Below are 14,333 nucleotides of genomic sequence, written 5' to 3' on the forward strand. Positions count from 1 at the left end.
TACAACATGTTCATAATTGTGCTTTCAATGTTGTGACAAAGTGACATCCAGGAATTGTAATGTGATAAAAAGCAATTTGGAAATGTTTATAACAAAGAATTCAACAAAGGATTTTGCATATTTGTGTGTGATAGGTGTTTGACTTGTAAAACACATGCATTTGAGAAAACCCCTGTGCATGGACTCTCAATGGGCATTATAAGGATTATAAGGATTATAACTGTGTCAGCTCTGAGTATTTACTATTAGATGTGTCGTCTGAAAAACACTGGAGAAGATAACTGTAATTGTTCATAAGCACAATGAGCAATAATACAACAAAAAAACAGCTTAAGCTTAACTTCACAGGAGAAAAACCTCAAACAAAACCGGCTGTCAAGAAATATAGGCCAGATACTAGTGACAATAGCAATTCAAGCATGGATGAACTCAATTCCATACATATGCAACTTCAAGCAATGACTGATGGCATATCAAGCTTGAGGGAAGATCTCAAGAGTATGCTTCGTAAAGATGAAGTTGAACAACTTATCACCAACACAGTCACTAGCGTAATGCATAAAATTGAACAAAATATGAACAAAAAGATCGATCAACTAGTTAATGAAAAATACAAAGAAATGCAAGCAACAATAGAGTCATTAGACTTTGAGAATAAAAGTCTGAAAGATACATTGCAAAAATTGGAAAACAATAACAAAACAAATCTGAAGTCACTTCAGGAACAAATAGACAAGACAGACGAAATCAGCAGAATGGCAAGTAAAAAGGCTAACTATAATGAACAATATTCCAGAAAGAATAACATAAAAATATTAAATATACCAGAGAACAGGGATGAAAATGATGAATCACTGGCCAAAACGGTAATCGGGATCCTGAAAACTCATACCGAGGTTGACTTGCAGCCAATCGATACAGTAGCCATGCATCGTATCCCAACAAAGAAGGGACAGACCCGCCCAGTGCTCATCAAACTGAGAAATAACTCAGTAAAATCTGCCATAATGAGGAAACGGGCACCAATGAAGAATGGCGGATACAAACTTGTCGATGATGTCACCAAGCCCAATCAAGGGCTCATCAACAGGCTCCACCTTCATCCAGACATCGAAAGTGCCTGGTATTTCAATGGGGCGGTGTACGGGCAAACTGTCGCGGGTGAACGCATTAAATTCGACATCTATGACAATGTGAGTGGTGTCATAGAAGATTTCAGACAGTACAGACGTAATGGCACGCAAAGTCGCTAGAAGATATTTAAACATTACAAACAGACATGGTATGTTGTTTACTATGGAGAAATAACTGATATCTATTGACTATCTACATATTACTTTAACATTCATAACTAGTCTTATGCTGTTGTTTACGTAGTTTTATATAATCCAATTTATTATAAAAGTCTGCTTTTCAGAATATGTGAGAACGTATGACCTTTAAAAATCACTATCAATGAAAGGAACTACATGACATCATCATATGTATACATGTACATACATTTAGGAAACAGACTATACAATTTAAAATTGGCCTACTTATAACCGTGGTTATAGCCGGTAAAAATATTTGAATGGCTACCCCAAATATAAACAAGTATATAGTCTTTATCAATGTATATTTAAACACACGGGGATTAAAAAAGCAACACACACACAAACAATATTGAAATTTTATACAAACGCATACGGAACAATGATGTCTCACAATACATTTCAATCACTTTTGTAGTTAATGCTATTCTACACCTTTTTTTCTCGCATTTGTTTGTTTACATTATTTGTTACTGGCTGTTAAGAAGTTTACCGGTACTTGCATGATGACGTTTACATGCATGATTTTTCCATGGACAATGTAGGATAATGTTCATTGGAGTGTTTCTTCAAATAGAGGGCTGTTTACAAAATACACACCTATTCGAGTAAATTTTTGTATAGAATTAATTGGCATCCCACTTTGAAAAAACTTAACCGTAAATAACAGTTTTAAGAAGTAATGTAATTACAAATGAACATTATGTGTTTAAAAAATCGCACACCCGATGTAGTACACATTTCAAGTATAACATAACACACAGCATGTTTTTATAGACAGCCCTCATCTTGTGTATAGGACAATTGACATGAATGTGAGAAATGCAGTTTTTCACTGAAAAGCATGGGCATTATTAACAAGAATGTAGGTCACCGTTACGAAATACAAGTAAACACATTCAATGTTTATGAATCTTGTAACTTGGAAAATCGATGATATTAAGGTATATTCGTACCCAAAACCAGTTATTTCTTAACTGTAAAACATATATCCAAAACTAGTTATTTCTTAACTGTAAAACATATACACATTTTACATAGTTCTTTCAAAATTTTACAATTGTTTTTTAAATGTTGCATGATATGCTTAATGAACAAGACATATATTTTTCAATAATACAAATAAGCAACTAAATTGTACAATATAACTTGGCATTCCCATTGATGTCAATCTATAATTATTTGACTATAAATACATTGTATGATTTTGATGCCTAAGTAAAGGATTTTTTTCTATTCTGTATTTAAAGAGGCATCATTTAGTATTATTACGGCAACAATACATGAATTCTTGTATTTATTATAGGACAAAAATCATTTATGTTTCACTTACGATGTCGGTGTCTGTCTATAAGTATTATGTATGCATTAAAACATGTATAATATACTTATTTTTGTTATTATATATTTTTCAAATTTTTCTTTTTTGCATGGCACTGATTTTTGAGGTGTGTTTTTGTTTGCTTTTTCTGTTGTCTTTTGTTACTTTGCTTATACCCTTACCAGAATACATACTATATTATCTGAAATAATTGAATTAGATAACTTAATACTGACTAATTTTATTTACATTTTAACAATGTGAACAAATCTTTCTGCGAATACATTATTTGTAATGTATGTATGTGTTTGAATTTTGAATTTTCATCAAGATAGTATGCAGTTAGGAATTTTAAATTATTATCTTAAACAACTGATTTAGATAACTTAATACTGACTAATTTTATTTACATATTAACAATGTGAACAAATCTTTCTAAAATACATTATTACACATTATTATAATTTATGTTCAAATTTTTGTAGAATTTTCATCAAGATAGTATGCAGTTAGGTAGGGAATTTAAAATATCACCTAACCTCTAATATAAATCAATATATACATAATTGCGGCTTACTAGATGGTTTTCTTTATTTTAAAGACCATTAAGAGGAAATGTCTGTCTATAAGTATTATATACGCGTTTAAATATGTATAATATGCTTATTGAAAAACTTATATGTTATTATGATGTATTTGTTAAATCTGCGTTTTGCATGACACTGATTTGTGGTGTTGTTTTGCTTGCTTGTTTTTTCTGTTGTCGTTTGTTAGTTTATTTATACTCTTACCAGAATGCATTCTATATTATCTGAAATAATTGATTTATATAACTTAATACTGACTAATTTTATTTACATATTGACCATGTGAAGAAATCTTTCTGCGAATAACTCATTTGTACTGTCTGTATGTGTTAATTTTTTTATAAATAATACTTCATCAAGAGAGTATGCAGTTAGGTAGAGAATTTAAACTATCATCTAACCTGTAATATAAATCAATATATACGTAATTGTGTCTTACACGATGATGTTTTATTTTTATCTTAAAGACCATTAAGATGAAAATGTTAATTTTTCTTTTAAGGTCACTTTTCTTTTGTTGTAAAATTCATGTATTATTAATGTAAATATATCACTCAGTGGGTACTTGTAAACCACATCAACTCGGATCAACAGACCTTGAACCTTCTTTTGTACATTGTTTCATTTTGATAATCTTAATTTTTTTTCTTTCTTTAAATTATTTTTGTCAAAGATTTTTGATAGTATAGTTTAGCAAACTAACTATAAACTTTGAATGTAAACAAAAGTCCACCAATGTCCCTCAGATAGAAGGAAAGGACTTTAAATTTTGGGGTCTATGCAAATCACAATACTGCAAAGAGGATTACAAAGTTTATTTATCTATTTATCTATTTAATTTTCATGCTTTAATTTCTATTCTAAAAGCATGCACATTTAAAAACAAATAAGAAATTTCAGTTTAGATTATCCATGATGATCGAATGTCAAATGGTAAAAACAAATGTTCTTGCTGTGCTCCGCTGTGAACGTCATAAATATATATTCAGTTCTCAGGTCCAGTTCTTTCCAGTTACCCAATCGGAACTACACAGTGCACATCACTGCTACACTTTTTGAGGTTTACTATGATATGAATGCTTCCTTCCTGTCAGTGCGTTTCTCTGTATAATTTATTTGTAGTTGTCTTTATGAAACTGATGGCCAATATTCAACTAGTTCTAGTATGCATCATACGTCTTATTAAACTTCTATCTTCTATCCCCTTTTCCATCAACTTTCTTCATCAATATTCAACTAGTTCTAGTATGCAACATACGTCTTATTAAACTTCTATCTTCTATCCCCTTTTCCATCAACTTTCTTCATCGTAATTCTTACACCAACAAAAATGGGATCTACAAGGATATAAGAATATCCATTCAGATCATTACGCTTATGATTAATCCCTTATAACAGCTTTCAATTATACCACATTTTACTACTTATCAAAATCACATGGCAATAACATACTATTTCCGTAACATCAAGCACTACAAGTTTTACAAGAAAAACAAAACAATACAGAATGATTACTACAATAATGCATATGTTGGACGAGAAAGATTATTGCTAAATAACATACCCCATTTAGATTCCTTCTATAAACACAACACTCTAGATGCCTCCACAATGTGGCCGACGATCAGAAATTCTGATGGCACCTCCTTCCAAACAACAAACGCTCTGGTCTTAAGCCCAAATTCAACTGACTCAGAAACACACAGAAAACTCTCGAACTCTGCCATACACTAACCAGGCTTCCTTGAATAAACAAAAGTATCCCCATACCCCAGACCTGACCCTAAATTTCCCATTAGATTTGACCGTATGATTTATGATTTCAGGGCTTTCAGTACTCTTGGATGTGTATCCCGCAGCCGGTTTATAGTAACATTTATACTTGCTATTCTAATTAACTATATTAACATTTACACACAAAAAAAACAACAACCCTATTTCTTTGACACACCCCCCCTACTTAAGATGAAATTCCCAATTTCTGTCTCAACCTTTTGGATTTGTGTCAAGACTAGGTTCATGACTCATGTCCCAGATTTTCGACTGAGATAATCAGCCCCGACATTTTCAGTTCCCTTTATAGCAACAACAGTGAACCGGTAAGCCTGCAAAACAAGAGCCCAACGCATGATTCTGCCATTAGAATCCTTTGCCTTGTTCAGATATACCAGTGGCATGTGGTCTGTTTCTAACAGAAACTTCTTACCATATAAGTATGTGTGGAATTTCTGTATTCCCCACACAACTGCAAGGCATTCTTTCTCAACCACCGAATAATTTCTTTCCCTTTGCAGCAATTTACGACTTGCATATGCTACCGGAAACTTACCATCCTCATGTTCTTGCAGAAGTACTGCCCCTAAACCTACATTAGAGGCGTCTGTACGTAGAATAAATGGCTTACCTAAATCTGCCATTCGGAGAATTGGTGACATCGTCACTCGTTCCTTCAATTCCTTGAATGCCCTTTCATGAGGTGATTCCCAAACCAAGGTATTGGGTTTACCTTTCTTGGTGAGGTCGGTAAGTGGTACAGCCACAGCAGCAAAGTTTGGTATGAACTTACGATAATAACCTACCAGCCCTAAGAAGGATCGAAGTTCAGTCTTGGTTCGTGGTCTTTCGGCTTGAGCTATTGCTGTAACCTTCTGTGGGTTTGGTTCCACTTTTCCGTGCCCTACTTGGTGTCCTAAGATATCAAGTCTCTCACAAGCCAACATGCACTTGCTAGGCTTTGCCGTCAGTCCAGCATTTCGCAGGCGCCCTAAGACTTCTGCAATCAACGTAAGATGCTCCTCCCATGTCTCTGTGAACAGGAACATATCGTCTAAAAAGTTATCCACTCCACTAAGGTCTTTCAGCAACATTCTCATCATTCTGCTGAAGACAGCGGGTGCGCATGCCAGTCCAAATGGCATTCTTCGAAACTGCCATAGCCCGGTGTCAGTTGCAAAGCTAGTATACTTTTTGCTTTCCTCGGAAACTGGAATCTGCCAGTACCCCTTTGACAAATCAATTCTCGAAAAGTAACGACAGTGGGATAAGCGTGCAAAAATGTCATCCTGACATGGCATTGGCTCAGCATCAAAGACTGTGACCTGATTTAACTTGCGAAAGTCCACACAAAATCTATTAGTGCCATCTGGTTTCTTCACTATAACGACTGGTGATCTATATGGTGAATCTGATGGTTCAATGACACCCATTCGTAACATCTCCTGAACTTCTTTGTTTATGGTCTCCTTCACAGCATGTGGAACAGGATATGGCCTTGAACGAATTGGATCATCTGTAGTTGTTTTAATATGGTGTTCTACCAAATTGGTTTTCCCAGGAATGTCAGTTAACACGTCTTGGAAGTCTTGAAGTAATGTTTGCAAAGATTCGCATTGTTTGGCATCTAGGTTTTCACCAAGTTTGACATCTTCAACAGATTCTGATTGTTCTATTATAGGACATTGTATCTCTTCATTAAATCGACCATACTCACTTAAACAGTCCTTCTCACCACTTGGTACCTTGTCGTCTTCAATAATGGCCGCTGCGATATTTATCAGTAATCCAGCCTGACCAGTTTCAGCCTCATTGCCAATTCTCTCCACATATTTCTTCAACATATTGGCATGGTATGTCTTCACATGACCATTGACGTCAAGTCGGTAGTCTGATTCACCAACTTTCTCTACAATTTCATATGGCCCTTGCCACTGCATGAGCAATTTGTTTCGGTTTGTTGGCAACAGAACTAGAGCTCGCTCTCCTACTGAAAATGTTCTTTGCCTCGCTTTCTTATCGAAGTGTTTCTTGTATTTTCCAGCAGATTTCTTCAGTTCTTCTTGTGCAAATTGCATTGTTTCTGCTAGCCTTTCCTTTAGGTCCAAAACGTATTCATAAACAGTTTTTACCTCTTCACTAAGGGTTTCCTGTGTCAACATCTCTCTTAATATTTGCATTGGTCCTCTTACTGTTCTCCCGTAGAGCAGTTCAAATGGAGAAAACCCTGTGCTTGCCTGTGGGGCTTCTCTGTATGCGAACAAGGCTGGCGAAATGTACTTGTCCCAGTCCTTGGGTCGCTCTGTACACATACGCTTTATCATGGACTTCAGCGTGCCATTCATTCTTTCCACTAACCCGTTACACTGGGGATGGTATGGTGTAGTCACTAACTGTTTCATTGACAACAGCCTACTTATCTCCTTCATGAGTCCAGATGTAAACTGTGCTCCCATGTCACTAAGCATTTCTTGTGGAACTCCAACTCGAGTGAAAATGTCTACTAATGCCTCTGCAACGGTTTCTGTCTCAATGTTCTTCAATGCCATCGCCTCCGGATATCTTGTAGCGTAGTCAACCACCGTTAATATGTACCGGTTTCCTCTGTCACTAACTGGTGTAATAGGTCCAATCAGATCAACAGCCACGCGTTTAAATGGTGTATCTATTAATGGCATTTCTCCCAACGGAACCTTGGAAACTTTTCCTTTTGATGTCATCCTCTGACAGGTATCACAGGAGGTACAGAAACGTTTCACATCTGACATTACACCAGACCAATGAAATTGTGACAGTACTTTATCCAATGTTTTCTGCATTCCTAGATGTCCTCCTAATAAACTCTCATGAGCTATCTTCATGATTTCATCTCGAAATTCCTTAGGGACAACAAGCTGGCAAACAGGTTCTGCCTTGTTATGTTTTGGAGACGTAAATTCACGGTACAAGAATCCATTGCGTTCATAATACCGAGAAGTATTCAGTTTTCCACACTGCTTTACCTCTTCCGACATTGCTTGTTCCCGGGCAGCTTGAAGAGTTGGGTCACTTTTCTGTGCTTCTTGAAACATCTGTGGATTCATCCCCTTGATCTGTGTTGGCACCTTTAACGGTTTGATTTTGCTTACCTTTTCTTTTGAAGCCTGAGCTCTGGTGACTACTGCTGCCTGTTCGTTCACCGTTTCATCCACTTTCTTCTCTTCTGATATGGTCGCATATTCTCCAATTGCAATATCTCTGATTCCGTCAATATTCCCCAATATCAAGTCGTATACTGGACTTTCAACACACATGGCAATAACCTTACCTATAAAATAAGGTGTTTCCACAAACACTTTTGCCGTGGGGAATTGTCTCACTGTTCCATCAAGTAAGACACAATTCTGAACTTTCCCAGTAAAACTGTGGTTTGGTACAAGAGACCTCTTTACCACCACTGATGAACATCCAGTATCCCTCAAGACACGAATTTGTTTTCCGTTGACCCATCCTATGCACTCCGGCATATTTTCCCGAATAGGTCCATCACACGCTGCCGACATGACAGGTAATTTGTGACCACATGACAGACTTACCTTTCCTTGGGATAGGCCACACGCCGACAAACTAGATTTACTTACCTTTCGGTCATACTTGTCTTCAGGTCTTCTTCCACCTCTTGCTGGTTCCCAGCTTTTGAAACCATTACCTGAATACTGGCCTGATAGGTTACCACCCCTATGGTTGTTTGTGCCCATGGTGTTCCGACCATTTATCCTCGGGCAGTCTCTACGTAAATGTGGTCCATTGCAAACAAAGCAAGCCTTACCTTTCACACCATCTCTAGATTCATTCCCCGTTTTGCCATTGCCCTCATGGGCCTCAATATACCGATCTGCACAATCGGCCATCTCTGTTACTGAAGCAAACTTACGCTCCTTTAAGAACACTTGCAGTCCCTTTGAGCACCCATTCAAGTATTGCTCACGTAAAATCAAATCTCTTAAACCCTCATAGGTTTCGTCAGACCCAGCCTGGCACATCCAATTGGTTAAGTAATCTCCCAATCGAATTACAAATTGAGACGCTGTCTCCCCTGATTCACATTTACTACTACGAAACTTTTCCCTGAAACCGTCTTCGTTCAGATTGAACCTTTTTAGCAGGGCATCCTTAAGTTTCTGATAATCATTAGCCTCAGCAACTGTGAGTCTCGAATACACATCCAGGGCACGCCCCTGCAACAGTGCACTCAAATTTGCACCCCAACATTCCTTCTTCCATCCAGCACTCTCTGCAAATCGCTCAAATCTTTTGAGATATGCATCCATGCTATCACGCTTGTCATCAAAATTGGGTAACTTTGGCAACTTAGCCTTAGTACCACTCTCACTAGTAGTACGACTATCACCTCTCTGTGACCCACTACGTAATCTTTCCATCTCAATTTCTCTCTCCATTTCTAATTTCTTAAATTCTCTCTCTCTATTTCTCTCTTCACGCTCATAAGCTCTTTCTTTCCTTTCTGCCTCCTCTCTTTCTCTTATAAAGGAGAGCAAAGTTTCCCCGGACAAACCGGACTTTTCACCCATTTGAAAAAGATTTTCCAAATCAGACATGGTGAAAATCAAACCCAATGAATAAGGGATTTAACAAGAAAGTTAACTCTTATAATAACCTGCTGGCCCCTTTTAACAGTTTCTCCCCTTTGCCTGACCTGACCAGTGCCTGTGACCTCACACTGACCTGTAGCAAGTCCCCTTAGAGATAACAACCCAGGTATTAACAGCACAGCACACAGAGATAAAATTTCTCTTGAATTTACAGACAAGCTTTTATTTCCTCACTGCAGTATTTCTCTGTGATAATCGAATAGCATAACCCCACCCGTACTACCAGTTTTGTCAAAGATTTTTGATAGTATAGTTTAGCAAACTAACTATAAACTTTGAATGTAAACAAAAGTCCACCAATGTCCCTCAGATAGAAGGAAAGGACTTTAAATTTTGGGGTCTATGCAAATCACAATACTGCAAAGAGGATTACAAAGTTTATTTATCTATTTATCTATTTAATTTTCATGCTTTAATTTCTATTCTAAAAGCATGCACATTTAAAAACAAATAAGAAATTTCAGTTTAGATTATCCATGATGATCGAATGTCAAATGGTAAAAACAAATGTTCTTGCTGTGCTCCGCTGTGAACGTCATAAATATATATTCAGTTCTCAGGTCCAGTTCTTTCCAGTTACCCAATCGGAACTACACAGTGCACATCACTGCTACACTTTTTGAGGTTTACTATGATATGAATGCTTCCTTCCTGTCAGTGCGTTTCTCTGTATAATTTATTTGTAGTTGTCTTTATGAAACTGATGGCCAATATTCAACTAGTTCTAGTATGCATCATACGTCTTATTAAACTTCTATCTTCTATCCCCTTTTCCATCAACTTTCTTCATCAATATTCAACTAGTTCTAGTATGCAACATACGTCTTATTAAACTTCTATCTTCTATCCCCTTTTCCATCAACTTTCTTCATCGTAATTCTTACACCAACAAAAATGGGATCTACAAGGATATAAGAATATCCATTCAGATCATTATGCTTATGATTAATCCCTTATAACAGCTTTCAATTATACCACATTTTACTACTTATCAAAATCACATTGCAATAACATAATATTTCCGTAACATCAAGCACTACAAGTTTTACAAGAAAAACAAAACAATACAGAATGATTACTACAATAATGCATATGTTGGACGAGAAAGATTATTGCTAAATAACATACCCCATTTAGATTCCTTCTATAAACACAACACTCTAGATGCCTCCACAATGTGGCCGACGATCAGAAATTCTGATGGCACCTCCTTCCAAACAACAAACGCTCTGGTCTTAAGCCCAAATTCAACTGACTCAGAAACACACAGAAAACTCTCGAACTCTGCCATACACTAACCAGGCTTCCTTGAATAAACAAAAGTATCCCCATACCCCAGACCTGACCCTAAATTTCCCATTAGATTTGACCGTATGATTTATGATTTCAGGGCTTTCAGTACTCTTGGATGTGTATCCCGCAGCCGGTTTATAGTAACATTTATACTTGCTATTCTAATTAACTATATTAACATTTACACACAAAAAAAACAACAACCCTATTTCTTTGACAATTTTTTTCTCATTTTTGTGATTCTTTTTTTTTTCTACTTATTCATTGCCATGGAACACTCATCTTTTTATATCCCTAATTTTTGTTCTCTTTTTGTTTTGTTTGTTTGTATGGACATCTTAGGTATTATAATAGAAACCAACTGGACATCTTTTAAAATAGAACCTACACCCTACACCTCTTTAAATGACTTTGAATGTAAAGGGGCTAAACAATAAAGATAAACGCATAAAAATCTTCAAATGGTTAGACAAACAAAAATATAGTATATGCCTATTACAAGAAAGTCACTTGACACCTACTTTAACACAAACATTGAAAGATGAATGGGACGGAGATATCTATCTTAGTGGACAAAATACTAATAAACAAGGCATTGCCTTTCTGATAAAAAATAATATAGGGATCACAGTTGATAATTTTAACGAAATAATAATTGGCAGACAAGCAAGTATAGATATCAAAATACATGAAACACAATTAACATTAATCAACGTTTACGGCCCTAACATAGATGATTCCACATTTTACGAAACATTACAATCCTTTATAAATAATAACCAAGATAAAAACATAATTGTCGGTGGTGATTTCAATACTGTTCTTAACCCATTATTAGATAAAAAGAAGGGAAACCTTTATACTCATCCTAAAAATAGAAACATTTTAAATAACATAATTGAAAACTACAATATGATAGACATCTGGCGTACAATATTTCCAAACGAAAGCAAATTCACCTGGCACTCAAACACAAAACCAACAATATTTTGTAGATTAGACTATTTTTTAATATCTGAGTCGCTTTGCAACATTATTGACACATGTAACATAAAACCAGGATTTATGACTGACCACTCTCTAGTTGAACTTAAACTGCACAATATACAACCTGAAAGAGGCCCAGGATACTTTAAAATTAACAACAGCATCTTATTAGATACACAATATCAAACACAAATAAAACAGGAAATATTAAATACAGTTCAAAATAATAAAGATGCAAACCCAAACACCTTATGGGAAGTAATTAAAGGAAATATACGTAACACAACAATAAGATACACATCATTTAAACAAAAAGAAACACACAAACTTGAAACTGAAACCATCAAAACCATTGAAACCCTTGAAAAACAATTACATCAAACAAACACAAATGATACCACCGACATTGAAAACGAAATAACATTAAAAAAACAAATATTAGATGGAATTTATCATACACATCTCAATGGAATAATACTAAGAGCGCGTGCACAGCATGTTGAACACAATGAAAAAAATACAAAATACTTCGCAAACATTGAAAAACGTAGAAGTGAACAAAAAACTGTACACAAATTAGTAGTCAATGGCAAAGATATAACAAACAGAACACAAATACTAGAAGAACAACGTTTATTTTTCGAAACCCTCTATAAACGAAAAAATGTTGAAAATAACACCCTTTTTAAAAATACACACCACGCTTTAAATCAAGAAGAAAAACTATTGTGTGACGGATTACTAAATGAATATGAATGTGGATTAGCACTAAAAGAAATGCAAAATAACAAAAGTCCAGGATCTGATGGCATCACCATTGAGTTTTATAAAATATTTTGGAATGATATCAAAACACATTTAATTAAATCACTAAACTATTCATATAATAATGGAAACCTAACTACGCTTCAAAAACAAGGTATAATATCACTCATTCCAAAACCCGGAAAAAACTTAGAATCCTTATCGAACTGGCGCCCAATTAGTTTACTAAACAATGATTATAAAATTGCAACTAAAAGTATAGCAAACAGAATTAAAAAAATATTACCATCAATAATTTCACAATCTCAATCTGGTTTCATAAAAGGACGTTACATTGGTGAAAACGTTCGTCTTATCCAAGAATGCATAAACTATTTCAACAATTCAAATAATCCTGGTCTAATATTCTTTGCAGACTTCGAAAAGGCATTCGATTCGCTTAATCATTCATTTATGTTCTCTTGCTTAGAAAATATGAATTTTGGTGAAAGTCTCATTCAATGGGTCAAACTATTCTATACAGATATTAACAGTTTAATCATTAACAATGGCTTCTTTTCAAACAGTTTTAACATCGAACGAGGGGTTCGACAAGGATGTCCACTCTCATCATCGCTATTTATTATTTGCATCGAGTATCTATCACATCACATCCAATCAAATAAACACATAAAAGGCATATCACTAGAACCTGACGAAGAAATCAAACAGTCCCTATTTGCTGACGATGCAACTTATTTTTTAAACGACAATTACGATTCTTTCCATAACCTAATAGAATCGCTAACCCTTTACGGAATGACATCGGGTCTTAAACTAAACAAAAGTAAATGTACTGTGCTACGAGTAGGTAAATTAAAACAAAGTAATGTCCAATATAAAAAAGAAATGAAATTTCATTGGACATCCGATGAAGCCACAACGTTAGGAATTACTTTCACAAATAATGAAAAGGATACAGTTCTTAAAAACATACTACCTAAATTACAGAATTTTAAAAACTGCTTAAAATCATGGCATCACCGTAAACTTACACTAATCGGAAAAAACACAGTATTGAAAACGTTTGCACTCCCGAAATTAATTTATGTATTAACAGTCCTCCCAAATCCACCAAATGATGTTATTAACGATATAAAATCAGCAATATTTAATTTCATATGGGACAGTAAACCTGACAGAATAAAACGAACTCAGTTAATTCAATCTGTAGAAAATGGAGGTATCCAATTAACGAACATTGACGCATTCTTGAATGCAATCAAATGCAGCTGGGTTAAAAGATACCTAGATAATACCAATACGAGTAAATGGAAATTATTCTACCAGAAAATCCTAAAAAAATATGGTGACTCTTTACTCTTTGAATGTAACATCAACAATACTTTCCTACATGAAATTGCAAACGAAAACATTTTTCTGTCTGATGTTCTATCAGCATGGAGTGATGTCACTCATAACCTAGAAACCCAAACCAGAAGCAAAACTATTTTATGGAACAATAAAGACAAAACTTCAAACAATAAGACGTTTTTCTATAAAGATTGGTTTGAACGAAGCATTAAATATGTCGACCAATTATATGACTACAGAATTAAGGATTTCTACTCTTTTGATGATATATGCTACATATACGGAATAC

General features: G+C 35.1%; 1 protein-coding gene and 1 long non-coding RNA gene across 5 annotated transcripts in view; one reads left to right on the top strand and one right to left on the bottom strand.

Annotated features, from left to right (window-relative positions):
• The window catches only part of LOC127857789 (kinesin-like protein KIF13A), a 211,081-nt gene that overhangs the window by 56,005 nt on the left and 140,743 nt on the right, over positions 1 to 14,333 (top strand). The gene's annotated exons all lie outside the window — the stretch shown is intronic.
• Positions 4,022 to 11,117, bottom strand: LOC127857805 (uncharacterized). Of its 2 annotated transcripts, none has more exons than XR_008038643.1 (2): positions 10,775 to 11,117; positions 4,022 to 4,558 (listed from the first exon to the last, which is right to left on the bottom strand). It is a non-coding gene; the product is annotated as an uncharacterized LOC127857805 (long non-coding RNA). The 2 variants fall into 2 exon arrangements; XR_008038642.1 differs by lacking the exon at positions 10,775 to 11,117 and adding an exon at positions 4,786 to 5,134.

Source organism: Dreissena polymorpha, chromosome 14 (assembly GCF_020536995.1).
Source record: "Dreissena polymorpha isolate Duluth1 chromosome 14, UMN_Dpol_1.0, whole genome shotgun sequence".
NCBI classification, from domain to species: Eukaryota; Metazoa; Mollusca; class Bivalvia; order Myida; family Dreissenidae; genus Dreissena; species Dreissena polymorpha.